At 43.3% G+C, this 15,576-nt stretch overlaps 1 protein-coding gene across 1 annotated transcript in view; it reads left to right on the forward strand.

Moving 5' to 3' along the window:
* Window positions 1–4,234: 4,234 nt before the first annotated feature.
* IL1RAP (interleukin 1 receptor accessory protein) overlaps window positions 4,235–15,576 on the forward strand; it is a 120,609-nt gene continuing 109,267 nt past the window's right edge. The window contains exon 1 of the mRNA XM_045811221.2: window positions 4,235–4,398. The gene's annotated coding sequence lies outside the window, so the exon portion shown is untranslated. The remainder of the gene's footprint in view (window positions 4,399–15,576) is intronic.

The following is a 15,576-nucleotide window of genomic DNA, read 5'->3' on the forward strand; positions in this document are numbered from 1 at the left end:
ATTAAGATAGAGAATAAAAGAAGTAGTATTTGATATGGTGGTCAGGAAAGGGTTTCATGAGAAGGTAACGATTGAGCAAGGACATGAATGAAGTAAGGGAACAAGCCAGGGGGAAGAGAATTCCAGGCAGAGAGAACAGCAGGTGCAAAGGGCCCACCATGAGAACGTGTTAACATGGGCAGGTGGCAGTAAGGAGCACACAGTGAAAGATGTGGAGAAGTAATTCAGTGCCGAATCATGTAGGACCTTGTAGGCTACTGTAAGCACTCTGGAAATTTCTCTAATCATGATGAGAATTCACTGAATATTTGAGAGCAGAGGATGACACTTTATTAGTAGTAAAAATAATAACTAATATGTATATAGGGCTTTCTGTGTGTCAGTCTCGTCTCCAATGAACTCATTTAATTTTACAACAACCTTCTGATGTAGACATTATATTATTGATTAATTAATTTTGCAGAGGATGAAGCTGAGGCACAAAGAAGTTAAGTAACTTGACCTGTTGTATTAATATGTTACAGAATTTGACCTTGAACCCAGGTGGTCTGGCTTCAAGGTCCTTGCCCTCAACCCCTAACCTGTATTTATTCTGATTTCCACCGATAACTCCCTTGGAAGTATGAGAAAAGATCCTGGAGGCAAGAGCTTAAGTAGAGGGCCAATGAAGGGAGAGAGGACAGTGAATGTGGGCTGTGGTGATTGTGGTGGAGAAGAGAAGTAATGGTCAGATTTGAGATACATTTTGAATGTAGAGGAAATAGAAAATCTGCTGTTGGATTGCAGATGAGCTATGAGAAAAAACCAGAGATCAATGGTGAATCCAACTTTTTGGCCTAAGCAACTGGGTAGAGGATGGTGTTGCTTACAAAACTGGAAAAACTGGGAGCTGGGGTGGTTTGGTGAGGGGTGGAAATAGTTTTGTTTTTTTTATATACGTAAAATTTGAAATATATATGAAACACCTAAGAAGATTTATAAAGGAAGCAATAGGGTAAATAGAGTCTGGGTTTCAGACTGTTGATTTAAATTTGCTGGTCATTGTCACACAAATGTTTGAGAATGCTATGTGCCTGGTTGTGATCTCCTAGGGACGGAACATAAGCACACCAAGGATAAGGTCTGGGCCATTCTAACCTTCAGAGATGATGAAGAGGTGCAGGATCCAACAAAAAAAATCTGGAAAGGAGCAGCAGATGAATCAATGGAAAATGAGAAGTCGGGTAAGAAGGAGTTTGAAGGAGAAACTGATCAACTGTAGCTAATGCTGCTGATAGGTCACGTAAGGTGAAGACTGAGAATTAACCATTGAATTTGGCTAAAAGGAGGTCATTTGATACCTTGACTCTGAAGTGTTAGGGTCAAGACTCTGATTGGATTGGTTTCAAGGGACTAGCAATATTCTGAGGCATATGAGTAAAGATAATCTGAAAAAAGAGGTGGGGGAGAGTAGCAGAAGGAGAGGGTAATGCATTTCCAAATACTTCAATCAACTTCGCAATATTTTATCAAGCATCTTCTACGCACCCAGCACTCTTAGGCGCTGACACCAGCGAGTTCGTAGCCTCAGTCATTCATTCATTTAGGGAACAACTGTTCATTGAATGCCCAGTACATGAGTTCTAGAACATTTTTTCTTAATTGTTACAATAACATTTTGACATTAAAGCAAATTTAAAAATTATGCCTATACTCTCATAATCCCAACACATTAACACCTGTCCACATTTCTTTCAATTACTGGATGTATGTTTCCATACATACAAACTTTTACACACAAAGTTATTAATTATATCGTCAGCCTTTTTCCTTTGTAAACATATTTTCATAATATGTTAATTTGACAGCAGATATTCTATTTATATGAATATACAGCTTTAGTTATTTCCTTATTTTCATTCCCAACCATTTGTGTTATCTTCAAACTACAATATATAATACAATGATTATTTTTCTATAAGTCTGTCATCCTCATTAAGCTATGAGTAGTCCCTCAAAGTCCAGGACTACATGTGGTTCAATTTTGAATCACCAGCATGTGCCTGGCACACAGTCTTGACTTCTAAGAAGCACATGAGACTGTATAGTGGAATGGCTAATAACAGGAAGACTCACTGCCTCGGTTCTCATCTTGCATTCTCCACTTGCGGCCTTGTAGCCATGGGTTAGATAGAACTTCTCTGTATCTCATTGATAAATTACAGATAATAATCGTACCCTATTGGTCATGAGAATTAAATGAGCTGATATATGCAACCTGCCCACTACACTGTAAGCACTTATAAAGTGCTTGATAAGTATATTATAGAAGAACAAAAGTCCATGCCCTGAATATGTTCAATGAATGAATAATAAATCAAAGGACAGTTTTATTTTTGTTTCATACAGGTAATTTTAAAAGTTCTTTTGGGTTATTTGCTTTTGGGTTCAGTAACAATGTTGTGAGCATGTGCTCGTGTCAGGTAGCCAGAGACAAATAATCATTTCTCGGGTCGAATTTTCACAAGTGATAGCAGTAAGTGCAAGAACATGAACTTTGCATAAGGTCTGGGCCATTCTAACCTTCAGAGATGATGAAGAGGTGCAGGATCCAACAAAAAAATCTGGAAAGGAGCAGCAGATGAATCAATGGAAAATGAGAAGTCGGGTAAGAAGGAGTTTGAAGGAGAGACTGATCAACTGTAGCTTGATCAAGAAGCTTGAAAAGAATATGAATTTTTCGGGGCGCCTGGGTGGCACAGCGGTTAAGCGCCTGCCTTTGGCTCAGGGCGTGATCCCGGCGTTATGGGATTGAGCCCCACATCAGGCTCTTCTGCTATGAGCCTGCTTCTTCCTCTCCCACTCCCCCTGCTTGTGTTCCTTCTCTCGCTGGCTGTCTCTATCTCTGTCAAATAAATAAATAAAATCTTAAAAAAAAAAAAAAAAGAATATGAACTTTTCTACAGCTTGGATTATCCTGTTATTTTGCCTTGGGGAGTTAAGCTCCTTGAAGGCAGGGGCACTGTCTGAGTTTAGCTGTGCTGGCCATCTTTGGTAGAGACTGCCACCTGCCAGTTCCACCTGCTAGTTCGTTCAGCGCCTATTCTTCTCTCATGTCTTTTGTTCTCCTTTGCCTTAATTGCTTTCTCTGGATCTCGCTTTCTTGGATAAATTCATAAGATTCAATTAGGTAACTCTAAGAAAAAAAATCAAGGAGGCCGTGGTGGGCAAGGTATGTGTGAAGAGACAAGTTAACGTGGTAAACGGCCTTTGTCAGGAAGTGTCAAAAATGGGGACAGATGACGAAGGGGCCCTGCCAGTCAGGAAGAAATCACGAGGGACTACCAACAGAAGGTTCTTGAACAAAGAACAATGAAAGTCATTATAAATCTTGTTTAGGGTGATTATACAGACGACCATCTAGAATGGGAGAGAGCACTTGAGGTCTCTGGCAGAAATCTAGAGAAATGGGAATGAATAAAAGGGAAGTAATATATTTTGAGATTATTTCCTTCTATAACGATTCTTTCTTTCTTTCTTTCTTTCTTTCTTTCTTTCTTTCTTTCTTTCATTCATTCAATACACATGTATTGGGGCCTACTTTGTGCCAGGCACTGTGCCAGGCACTGTGCTAGGCACTCATATCTACCCGTGGAAAATACAGATTCAGTCCTGCTGTCATGACCATTTGTTTGTCCCACGACTGTCACTTGTGGCGGAGCAAGAGCTCCGGAACACCGAAATTAAGTCTGTTTCTTCCTGTGGCACTCTGTGCTTGGCACATGGTGGGCGCGCGCACATCCTGTAGTCTGAATTGATTCACGGCTTTGGTGCAGCAGGGCAGTTAAGTACACAGAGCCGGGGAGAAAAGGCAGGGTGGCATCGATCTCGCCTGTAAGACCAGGATCTTGCAATGGACGCATGTGTGCATCTCTGTGTCTAGTGGGGGCGTATCTTCCCAGCGCGCCTGGCAGCGGGCCAATCTCCGCGACCCACCCTCTCCTCTGCGGGCGCGCTCGAGCCAGCACAGGCCGTGGCGGGGCGAAGCCGGGGCCAGGCGCAGCCTCGCGGCAGTCCGCACGCCGGCCCGGCGCGGCTCCTCCTCGCCGCGGGCGGGGCTGCCCTCGGTGCCGCCCCGCGGCCGCGGCTCCGCGAAGCTAGGAGCGCCGGGGGCTGGCGAGCCAGGGCGGCGGGTGGAGCCGGAGCAGTCAGGCGGCGGCCAATCGCGCCGCGCCGGGGGAGGAGCCCCAAAGGGGGAAAAAGAAAGTGCGGCGGAAAGTAAGAGGCTCATTGGGGGAAGACTGGCCGGATCAGGGTCCCCCGGCTCCGCTTTGGCCAGACTCACCGAAAGAAGCAGTGCTGAGCGACCCTGCACCCATTCCCACCGGTTCGCTGCGCCCGCTCTGCTTCCCCAGAAAGGTGAGTCTCTCGCTGTCTTGAAGGCTCGGAGGAATCACCTCCCCACAGAAATCTCAGGGTGGAAGGACTCCTGAAAATCGTCTCGCTCAACCCTCTTATTTTCCAGAAGGACAAACTGAGGCACAGAGCACGGCAGCGACTGGGATAGATCACACAGCTAGTTAGTGCTGTGGTCGGGACTCGAACCCAACTGTCCAGAGCCCCATCTTTGCTTTGTGGAGATTTAGGTACCGCAGTTTGGGGACGACTGCGCGTTGCTGCACCCCACTTCCACCCCTCTGAGGGATCTACCCTGGTGTACCCCTGCCTGGGTTTCTCCAGGGCGCTGCTGTGGGCGGTGAGGATAGAAGAGGGCAGTGTGTCCCAGCGTGTTTCGTGCCGCTCCCAGCCAGGAGCTGTGACAGCCTGGGGAAAGGCTGCTTGCAGCTTCGCTCCGTCCTCCCCTGACCTGCTTTCTCAGAAAGATGCCCCTGCCGAGGGTGTCTGGCTGGTTCCTGGGGAGGCAGTGGCGAGGGGAGGGACGTCGGGGCGCCGCTGACTTGGGTTGGTACTCACATCTGTCTCCCAGCGCGGGGAGGAGGCTGGTGGTCCTGGAGGGGATGGGATGCCCCTGGGTCAGAAATAGCTGGCTTCACGGAGCCATGGCCCCTGGCACTTCTGAGTGCTGGCAGGGAACGAGGAAGCTGAGTTGAAGAGAAAAATCACCAACAGAAAAGCAAACTTCTGCCGTTTCCTTTAAGAACCAGTACCCAGTCTGTCTTCCCTCCACCTCCGGTGGGGAAATTGAGATCCACCGCGCCTCTGGAAGCGCTTTTGCGGCTCTGTTCACCGATCTGGGTTAGCCACCGGCTGAGAAAGAGGATTTACCTGGTTTTGATTCCAGCTCTGCCGAGTATTAACTGTGTGAACTTGGTCGGGCAAGTTATTCAATCTTTCTGGTACTCAGTTTCCCTCCCGGGCGCAACATGGAGATTCTAAAGATCACAATGAGCCCTGAGGGTAGTTGGGAGGATGAGATGGGATAATTCAAACAGTATAGTGTGTTAGTGCAGTGCCTGGCCTGGCATCCGGTGAATTGGAGATTGATGGCCACTGTTGTAAATATTGTTATACACAGTGGATTTTCAGAAAGGTGATTTCATACTACCTTAAAGTGACCTTTTTTTTTTTTTTTTTTTTTTTTTTTTAAATCTGGAATGCTGTGGAGTTTTCTTGTTTGGAGTTTGAACATCTTTTATAGGAAGTGTTTTCTGAGTGCTGTCTGCATGTGACTTTGATCATGGATGCTTGAGTTGGAATATAAAACGAATGTTTCTCAGTGATGCCAAGCCCCCTAGGTTTTAGGCCAAGCCTCAGGTCTATGAAGCTCTGGTCTGAGGCATCCTTTATTGGCAAAGAGGGTCTTGAATTTGATGAAAAGTAGGAAGACAACAGAATTTGGAAGTTCCTTCTATGTTACAGACTGTGCTAAACCTTGTATTCCTGCTGTCTTAGGTCAGACAAGCAATTTATGTTTTCTTTAGTAGAGGAAAACAGCAACACAATTCTCATGTATTTCTTTGGGATTATGCCGTGATGTTGCTAAATTCAGTCCCTCCGGACACAGACTTACCTCATTTAAACACAAATGCTACACATGTCTACTCTACTCTTCCTTAATTATTGTTATTTTTAAATGAAATAGCTCCCCGCATATGTCCCCACCAGGCTCATGAAAATTGATTTTATTCTGATTGACTTCATGCAGTTATTTACTACTGTCTCCTGCCTATGCCGTAAGTCCCCGAATTGAGTGTTCAGCATTTATAGTTGGCTGCCTGCTTCCCAGTCCCTCCCATTTGCGTGGGGAATTGATGAGTGCATGGGGCGGGGGGGGATGTGATACATCTTGAGGGAAGGGAAGAACTTCGTGGTGCCTCTGTAGGTACCTCCCGCACCCAGTGTTTGCAGGGGAGGGGATCACTTGCTTCGGTCAGCCTGTTCCGTGTGCATGCATTGTGGTGAGCTGGCCAGGATACATCTGAACGTGTGCCTGAGAAATAGGGGACTTGTGGGCAAAAAGAAAATGTTAACAATAAGGTCAGAACAAGGGGATGGAAGGGAGATTGGAAGGTAATTTTTTTTGGTTCTGGTTCTTTAAAGAAAGGATACCCAGTTACACCTTTCCTCCTTATCCGGATTATTTGTTACAAAATTCATACATACATAATATAGAAACGTCAAAATTTCCAAAACATATTCCATGTATATTATCTTTTTTGCTACTTGTGATAACCCTGAGAGAAGGACATGGCAGGCATATTAGTGGTGGAAGGAGCTTAGGTTTTGTGGTCAAATTCAAATTTCAGCCCTAATTCCTCTGCAGCTAGGTCATACTGAGCGATTTATTTCACCATTTAGAGCTTTTGTTTTATCCAATTCTAAAATGGAAAAGAAAACGCTTACCCCAAGGGTTTGCGTGAGGATTAAATTCAGTGGAATAATGTAAAGTATATGTAGTGAGTAGGTGCTCATTAAATGATACCTCTTCTTAGCTGGTCTCAATTTATGGAGAAAGAGACTGAGTGAGACTCAGAGAAAGGAGAGGTTGCTAAGAGTCACATGGTTATTATGTTTCGGCCCTGGAAGTACAGTTCACACCTTGTAACTTGTAGTTAAGGGCTTTGCCCCGTCACACCCTGTCACCTCTCCAGTGAGTTCTTTAACAATTTACCTCAGTTAAGTTGACTTTATTGGGCTGGTGATTGCAGGGTATCCTTTCTGTCCCAAAGAGGAAATTTTCTTGCTGAGGGAACAATCTGGAAACATGCAGCTCTGGGGAGAGGAAGTTCAAAAGCCCTGGTCTCTAAGGCAACCTTCCTACTTTCCTGTGTTCTTTGTAATGCACCTTCCATTCCTAAGAGGAGGAGGACTGTGAAGACATAAAGTTCAGACTTATATTACGTATTTCTTCCTGTTGTGAGTGGTTTCTTCTGTCTTTCACCCTTGTGCTAAATCATAGGGTAGTAAGAAGATGGAGGAACAAGTGTCATGAGCGACCATAGTGTTCTTCACTTCTTTCACTACCGCTGTGGGTTCAGGATGGAATGGAGAGCAGTAGGCAGAGGCAGCATTTGCAGAAAAGACCACTCGCTGCTTGCTGGCGGTGCTGATCACTGGTCTGGAGCCTCAGTGCTCCCTGTGGAAACTGATGGCTGCAGGCTTATGTAGGAAAACGAACAGATCTGTTTCTGGCCCAGGCAATGGGGCCATTTATCCGTTGAGACTCCCCACAGGCCATCAGGTTTCTCTGCTTTGCAGCAAGCAGACAGGCTTGCAAATGTAGTTCTAGGAGAAACGTTTTGCTTCTTGGTTTTGGCATTTGGAAGCATATGTTTGCTTTTGCCAAAAGGTATCCAGTGAGCGTCCTCTTACCTGGCACTGTTAGAAAAGCAGAATGTGGCTGGAGGAAATCAGAGGAGGAGGCAGAAGAGGAAAAAAAAAATAATAAAGGTTATCTCCAGCACACACTTTCATTTGTTGCTCAACTTTGTCAGGGCTTCTGCTGGTGACACAGATGTAGGATCTGGTGAGTCACTGTCGCCTTGCCCGTGAAATATTAAAGAGAGCCACCTACTGTGCTCTTTGCCCATTTTGGAAATTGTTCTGTGGGAGAAATAAAAACCCCAAAGGATGCAAAAGTTACAGAACATTTGGCATCTGATATTTTGGAAGATTAATTCAGGTTAGCTACTCATTGGCTCAGGTTTGGATTTTTTTCTTTTTTCTTTTTTCTTTTTTCTTTTTTTCTGTTTTAGAAAGTGAGAATGCACTGAGGGGGTCGTGGCACTGATGGGAAGACCTCCTGGTAGCCTGACTTGATTCTGCCCAGCTCTGGCACCTGGGGCAGTGTGGAGTTGTAGAACCCGACAGGGGCCTGAGGCAAGTCAGTGTACAGCAGTCAGCCTCCTGTCTCCTCAGCCAGGAAACAAGACCGCTCATGCCTGCCCGGAAACCGGAGTCCCTATCCCAGCACCTTATTCATGGGAGGCGTTTGATAAACGTGAATTCTTTCTTCTGCTACTAGTTCTTTCAATTTATTAGTCTGTTAAATTGTGAAAATCAAAATTTAATAGCTATTCTCTACTGAACTCCATTGTGGATTGTAGGGAGTGCTTTACAAGTATCACCTCATTTAATCCTTGCAGTGACTCTGTGTATTTTTGGAGACAACTGAGGCTCAGAGAGGTTAAGTAGGCGAGAAAGACCTGAGATTGCATGGCCTCTGGACTAGAACTGAGGGCCTGGGCTAGGACTGATGATGGCCCACCCATCCTCATCCTGCCATTCTGAGCCTGGTTTTATCTTGTCTGTGACTGAGAAGTCTCTAGCTCTGGGCCTCAAATGGGAGGTTCTTCTGCTACAATACATTGTTATTTTTCTTTAAGATTCTCTTCAACTCTGAAATCCTGTCCCCATATCTCTTTGTAAAAGTTGAGGCTAGAAGGAGAAAGGGGAATAAAGAGAAAATACCCTTATGTTTTATACCAAGAGATCTATTTTCCGGGCAAACAGAGGAGGGCAAAGGAAATCAGCATTCATTGGTGCGTGCACTTCTGTCATTTCACTTAAGCATAAAAATAACTCTCAGATATATATTATTGTCTGCCTTTTACAGATGAAAGAACGAAGGCTCAGGGAGACTTACAGACTTACTCAAGGTTAGTCAATTAGTAAGAACTAGAACTGGCGTGTGCCTGAGTGCAAAAGGCATCTGGTCTACTATGCCGTGTTTGCTAGACACCACACCATCAAACTGGAAGACTTGTAGAGCTAGATTCAGGAATGTCCCCTCTCTGTGTCCTCACACCATACTGCCGCAGCAGCCATGTCCTCTCCTCCTCTCCCTTCCTACGCCTGCTGCTGGAATCCTTTCCTGAGCCTGCCCATGCTTATACCATCATCTTTCTATCTCTACTGTGATTTTCAAAACTTACTTGTTTGTTTTCACTCTGGGCCAGTAATTTGTCCTGTTGTGTTCTTGTCCAAGTCCCTGATTAGCGCCTAAGCAGCTGAAGCACTTATATGTAAAAAGTGCAGAGTGAAGGGAACGATGACTTCATACTGTGTCAGGTTGGCCCAGTGTTGGCTTTCTCGTTGTCTCACACTTTTTTATATTATTAATTATCTCAAAGGCTGTCTCTACAGACTTGGAAGGTAACTTTCATTTCCTCTGATGTTATATTTACAAAATCAGAAAAATGCTAACGAGTCACAGACTCTAAGAAGGTTGGACATCACTGGCTCAATGATGGAAAAAAAGACATTTTTATCCTAATAAAAAAGGGTGTTTTGCAGCAAACACAGGGAAGGAAGGGCTTGCTTGCATATATTGACAGCAAGGCCAGTGTCAAGTGTCATAAATTAATTACCTGAAAGAAAGTAGGAAGTTTCCAGGGAGGTGGGAAGCTGCAATGAACTTCGATCTCAAGGTTGCTAAAAGCAATGAAGAATGAGCGTCCATCCATCTATTATTTGATATAATTGGAATAAAGACAGGTGACCTTTTATATCTAGCTTCTACCCAGGAGAAGCGTGTGGTTTCTACCTGTCTGGCACATAAGTCCTTATGATTACACTGGCTTCTTTGTTTGCCAATCAATGCTAAAGGCAACAGAAAAGAGAACCAGTCATTTTATAAACTCTGATATCTGAAAGTGTTCTTTTCATAGATAACAGTTCCTTAAGCCAGTTATGGTTAGATGCTATGGTAACCTACAACTGTGGCTATATAACATTCGTGAGCTTTAGCATGAGACCAACTTCCCTGCATGTGACTTTTCACAAGTTGTCCGTCTCTGCTTTCTTTTTCTTTTCTTTTCTTTTTTTCCCTTTCTTTTCCTTTCCTTTCCTTTCTTTTTTTTTTAAAAAAGATTTTATTTATTTATTTGAGAGAGAGAGAGATAATAAGAGAGAGAGAGCACCAGCAGTGGGGAGGGGGAAAGTCAGCTTCCCGCTGAACAGGGAGCCTAGACACATGGGGCTTGATCCCAGGACCCTGGGATCATGACCTGAGCCGAAGGCAGATGCTTAACTAAGCCACCCAGGCGCCCTCTGTTTTATTTTCATCATCTGTGAAGGGGATAGTGAAACCCATTTCATCAGGCTTTTGATAGGTGTCAGTCACATGCCATAACATTTGATAAGGGTCTGGTGCCTGGGAATTTTAACCTTTATTATGATTAACAGCTGCAATGATATTCAATTGCATGCCCAGACTGATATTGGAATAGGAAGTGCAAGACTTAGGTTCAAATAATAAGTTTTAGTTTATGTAGTACTTTAACCACTCAAAATGACTGTTATTATATACATACGCACACACATTTTTTTTTAAATAATCGGAGGTAATTAAGGCACGTGTTGCTAACATTTATATCCTGAGTCTGAGAGGCTAAATATTGCTGAGACTACACAGCTAGCAAATAGTGGAGCTGGGACTTGGGTCCCAGCTTTCTAACTCCAAGTTAAGTATTTTTTCCCCCTTAATGATTCAGTCCAAAAGCCCCACTACTGGTTAATTGCTTTTCCTTCTCAGAGTCCTTTTTCTCACTTCTAAAATGAGAAATTTGGACAAGGTGCTCTCTAAGGTATGGTGTTCTATGAATTTGTGCCTGTAGAGTAATGACTTGGGAGATATCATGAAAAGCTAAGAGAAGAACTGCTTTTTTCTTTCCACAGAGGTACCCATACAGAATGGCATGTGGGGTGTCCTAAGTCCCAGACACCCAGCAGGCTCCTTGTCCTCAGTGAGACTCACAACTGAGCACTGCACTGGGAGTTAGATCCATAAAGACACCTTCCATGTCCTTCAGGATGTGATTCTGCCACATTCCTATGACCTGTAAACTGTTTTCCCCCTCAGTATCTAGGTTTGGGGGTGGGAAGAGAAAATAGATGGCTGGGTTATGCACACTGACATTTATTGTTTGGGAAATGAAAAGAGAGCCTTTTTATATAAAGCAAGCTCTGTATCACCATTAATCACCATAATCTTCTACAAAGAAATAAAGAGATAAAATATTTGGCTTTCATTTGAATTTTAGCATTATGAGTGCATATTTTCTGCTTTCTTCTTTTGAGCTAATTTAGTGCCCATGGAAGAGGCTTGGCTCTCATTGAATAAATATAGGAGTTCTTTCAACTTACAGAAATGATGGATGCTGGAGAGTGGAAATACACACTAAATAGCACTTTTCTGGAAGATTAGACTTCGGTTTCCAATTACAGAATGAAACAATGGCAGGGGTTGGGGATTGAATGGTTAGAGTGGGTAGTGAAAAGTTGGCTGGCTTTAAAGTCATTGAATCCTAGATATCTGCTTGCTTAGCCTGTGCAGACTTAGTTTCCTCATCTGAGAAATGGTAATTAGCGTACTCTAGCTCTAACCTAGACAGACACACATCTATACCTATATCTGTACCTGTATCTATATACTTATGTACATTGCCAAGGTTAAAGTCAGATAAAATGTTTTAAGTCCCTAGCACTTATTACCTGGCACCCAAAGGGCCCTCAATAAATATTCATTCCTCTCCTCATTCAGCACTGTTGTTTACCCCAAAGCCTCAGCCAGATGATGAAATTCACATGAAACACAGATGGAGAGGGGGTGTGTATTGAGTAGATGCTTCCACTGGTCTAAGGACATTTTTCCCATTTTGACAAACAATGGGGATGGTAAGGATAGGAAGTGAGTGTGATATTTACCTTAAAATATCTGGAAAGTTTTCATGTGGAGGAGGAATTAGACTGGTGAAAAATTGTGGTGCGTGGACCATCTGCATCTGAATCGTCTGGACAGCTTGTTAAGGAAGCAGGTAGTTAGGGCCTCTGCACTGAAGCCTCAGAATCACTGGATCAGAATTTTCTAGACCAAGAGGCAGTATATTGGAGGGGACTGGAGTCTTGTTACATAGATTCATATTCTGGCTCCATTTGTATAATTCTGGGCAAGTTACTTAAGTTCTTCATGTGAAACGAGGTAAACACAATATGTAATTCATTTGATTGTTAGTGATGACTAAGTCAGTTAATACAAATGAAGTTTCCAGAACAGTGACTGGTACAAGGAACCACACGTTGTTTCGCTCAGTGTGTGAGCCGGTCTTTAAAATACCTTGTAAGGCTGTGTATGGTTTGCATTCTGTTTCCTCTCTGCCCGTCTCTCAGATAACCAAGAAGCTAACTCCTTCACCTCTTTGGAAGCTTTTGCTCCAATATCTTCTCAGCAAAGGCTATTCGGCTGCTTTATATAAAATTACCCCCTTCCTGCTTCCCATCTCCACCCATGCCCGTGCTCATCTCACTGACCCACTCTGCTTTTCCTTTTTCTATAGCAATTGTCACCTTTATCAGCTTCCACATATTTAGTCTGTTCATTGTTTATTGTCTAGTTCAGCCCCCACTAGAACGTAACACCCACAGGGCCAAAGACCCCACTCCCTGCTATATCCCCTGAACAGGGCCTAGCCAATAGCAGCTGCTTAATCATGAGGAAAGGACGAATAAATAAATGGATAGCTAGGTGGTAGTATAATTATTTGTCCTCAAGAGGTAGAAAGAAAGGATGGAACTGGACAAGAAAATAAATTACATATGTAATATTGAAATTAAAAAAAAAACTTGTTTTATGCACGTACGTACACACACATATATTATGCTAATACACATATATATGCATATTGCCTTGAGAAGATGACATTTGAATTAAGGGAAGAGCCTGTGAAGGAGCCAGGCTGGTCTGAGATCATGGTTGAGGTGGCAGGGACCAGGTGAGAGGGGAAAAAGGACTGGGAATAAGGTCCTAAGATAAACTGGGGCCACATCAGGTTTTCTTTTTTACATATATATATTACTATATTATGTTAGTCACCATACAGTATATCCTTAGTTTTTGATGTAGTGTTCCATGCTTCATTGTTTGCAAATAACACCCAGTGCTCCGTGCAATACGTGCCCTCCTTAGTACCCATCACTGGGCTAACCCGTCCCCCTACCCTCCTCCCCTCTAAAACCCTCAGTTTGTTTCCCGGAGTCCATAGTCTCTTGTGGTTCATCTCCCCCCTTAAGTTCCCCCCCTTCATTTTTCCCTTCCTTCTCCTAATGTCTTCCCTACTATTCCTTATGTTCCACAAATAACTGAAACCATACGATAGTTGTCTTTCTCCACTTCACTTATTTCACTTTGCATAATCTCCTCCAGTTCCATCTATGTTAATGTAAATGGTGGGTATTCATCCTTTCTGATGGCTGAGTAATATTCCATTGCATGTATGAACCACATCTTCTTTATGCATTCATCTGTTGAAGGGCATCTCGGCTCCTTCCACAGTTTGGCTCTTGTGGACATTGCACATCAGGCTTTCTTGTAGACTGTGGGAAGGAGTTGGGATTTTATGCAAAATGCAGCAGGAGGTCACCAAAAGGATTGAAGTAGGGTGGTGACCAGGTTTGATGTATTTGGAGCCTCAAACAGTGAAAGGAAACAGAAGAATTTATGTATAAGATGAAGAGTTAAACTGCTTTGATGTCATATAAGGTCCTATGAACAGAGGAGAAAGACAGTTCAGTTTCACTGATGTGTCATTCATAGACTTTCCCATTAGCATGTCTCAAAACACACACACACACACACACACAAATAGGCAAAATAGGCAAAACCAGATTCCTTTGCTTTTTCTGAAATATCATTCTTGTTTCCACATGTACTAAGTAATGGATGAAAATGTATGCACCGTGGCTCAATTCAATTCAGCTGGAAATTTTACAGTTCTTGTGTAGGTGTTTTATGTAATCAGTCCCCCAAAACACTGGACCCAGAGCTATTCCCTTATAAGATTTTCAGTACCAGTTTCTGAAATCTGATGTATTGAGGACTAAGCATATGAAAGGCAAATTTAATTCCATGTAAGATCAGTTTCTTCTTTCTGGCTCTACAAAGCTAAATGGTGCCTAACTCTTCAAGAAATAGAACTGCGCCATGAAGTCTTTATTGAGATATGCATATGTAGTCTCATATATGCCTTTACTGATATAAGCGAAAAACAGCTTGATAACATGTGCCAGGCATCTTTCAAGTGCTTTACAAATATCCGCTTGTTGAAACCAAAGAATAACTTTATCCTGTTATTTCTCTTTGTAGAACAGAAAAGTGAGGCTCAAAGTCACACAGTCAGTTAGTGGTAGAGCCAGTATTTGAACTTGGGGCAAGTGTAACCACTTTACCATTCTGCCTTCTGATTGTAAGTGACCCTGAATATTTTATTCATCTCTATTTGCCCCACTTCATGGTGACTCATATGAAGGAATAGTTCAATAAATGTCTTGAATCAGTGAATGAATACGTGACCTATTCTTTCAAGTCGTATCATTTCATTAGCAAGTAGTGGTAAAAACATGGGTTTTAGACTGAGACAATCTGTGTAAGGTAGTGCGACTCACTACCTCTGGGATGTGGTAAATTTACTTAACATCTTTAAACCTGTGTCCTCATCTGCATTGTTGGCACAAGAATAGAAGCGTTGTTAGGATTAAGTATGTATATAAAGTGCTTAGCACAGTGCCTGGAACATAATTAGTGCTCAGTCCATTTGAGCTATTTTTATTATTTTTTGTACTAAAATAACCTCCTCAAACATGCATACACTTACATACTCAGGCAGTTTTTCAGTTGTGCTTATTTTATTAACTTCCCTTAAAAATCAGAGCCAAAGATCTAATCACATAATCAGTGATACTAATTTTGGGGGCGCCTGGGTGGCACAGCGGTTAAGCGTCTGCCTTCGGCTCAGGGCGTGATCCCGGCGTTCTGGGATCGAGCCCCACATCAGGCTCCTCCGCTATGAGCCTGCTTCTTCCTCTCCTGCTTGTGTTCCCTCTCTCGCTGGCCGTCTCTATCTCTGTCAAATAAATAAATAAAATCTTTAAAAAAAAAAAAGTGATACTAATTTTGTTCCAGGACTGATTCTGATCCCTTAACCTCAGCAGAGAACTCCTGCGGGTAGAAGGGCCAGTCCTGGGGAGCGATGTGGGAGCAACAATGCTGTAGGACTGCCCTGTCTGTTTCTCTTCCAGATATCTGACATACCTGCAGACAGTACTTCTCACCCTGCCCATTCTTCTCCCCAGCCAGACCTG

Source organism: Ursus americanus, chromosome 4 (assembly GCF_024610735.1).
Source record: "Ursus americanus isolate L20-20 chromosome 4, mUrsAme1.1.p, whole genome shotgun sequence".
In the NCBI taxonomy this organism is placed as follows: domain Eukaryota; kingdom Metazoa; phylum Chordata; class Mammalia; order Carnivora; family Ursidae; genus Ursus; species Ursus americanus.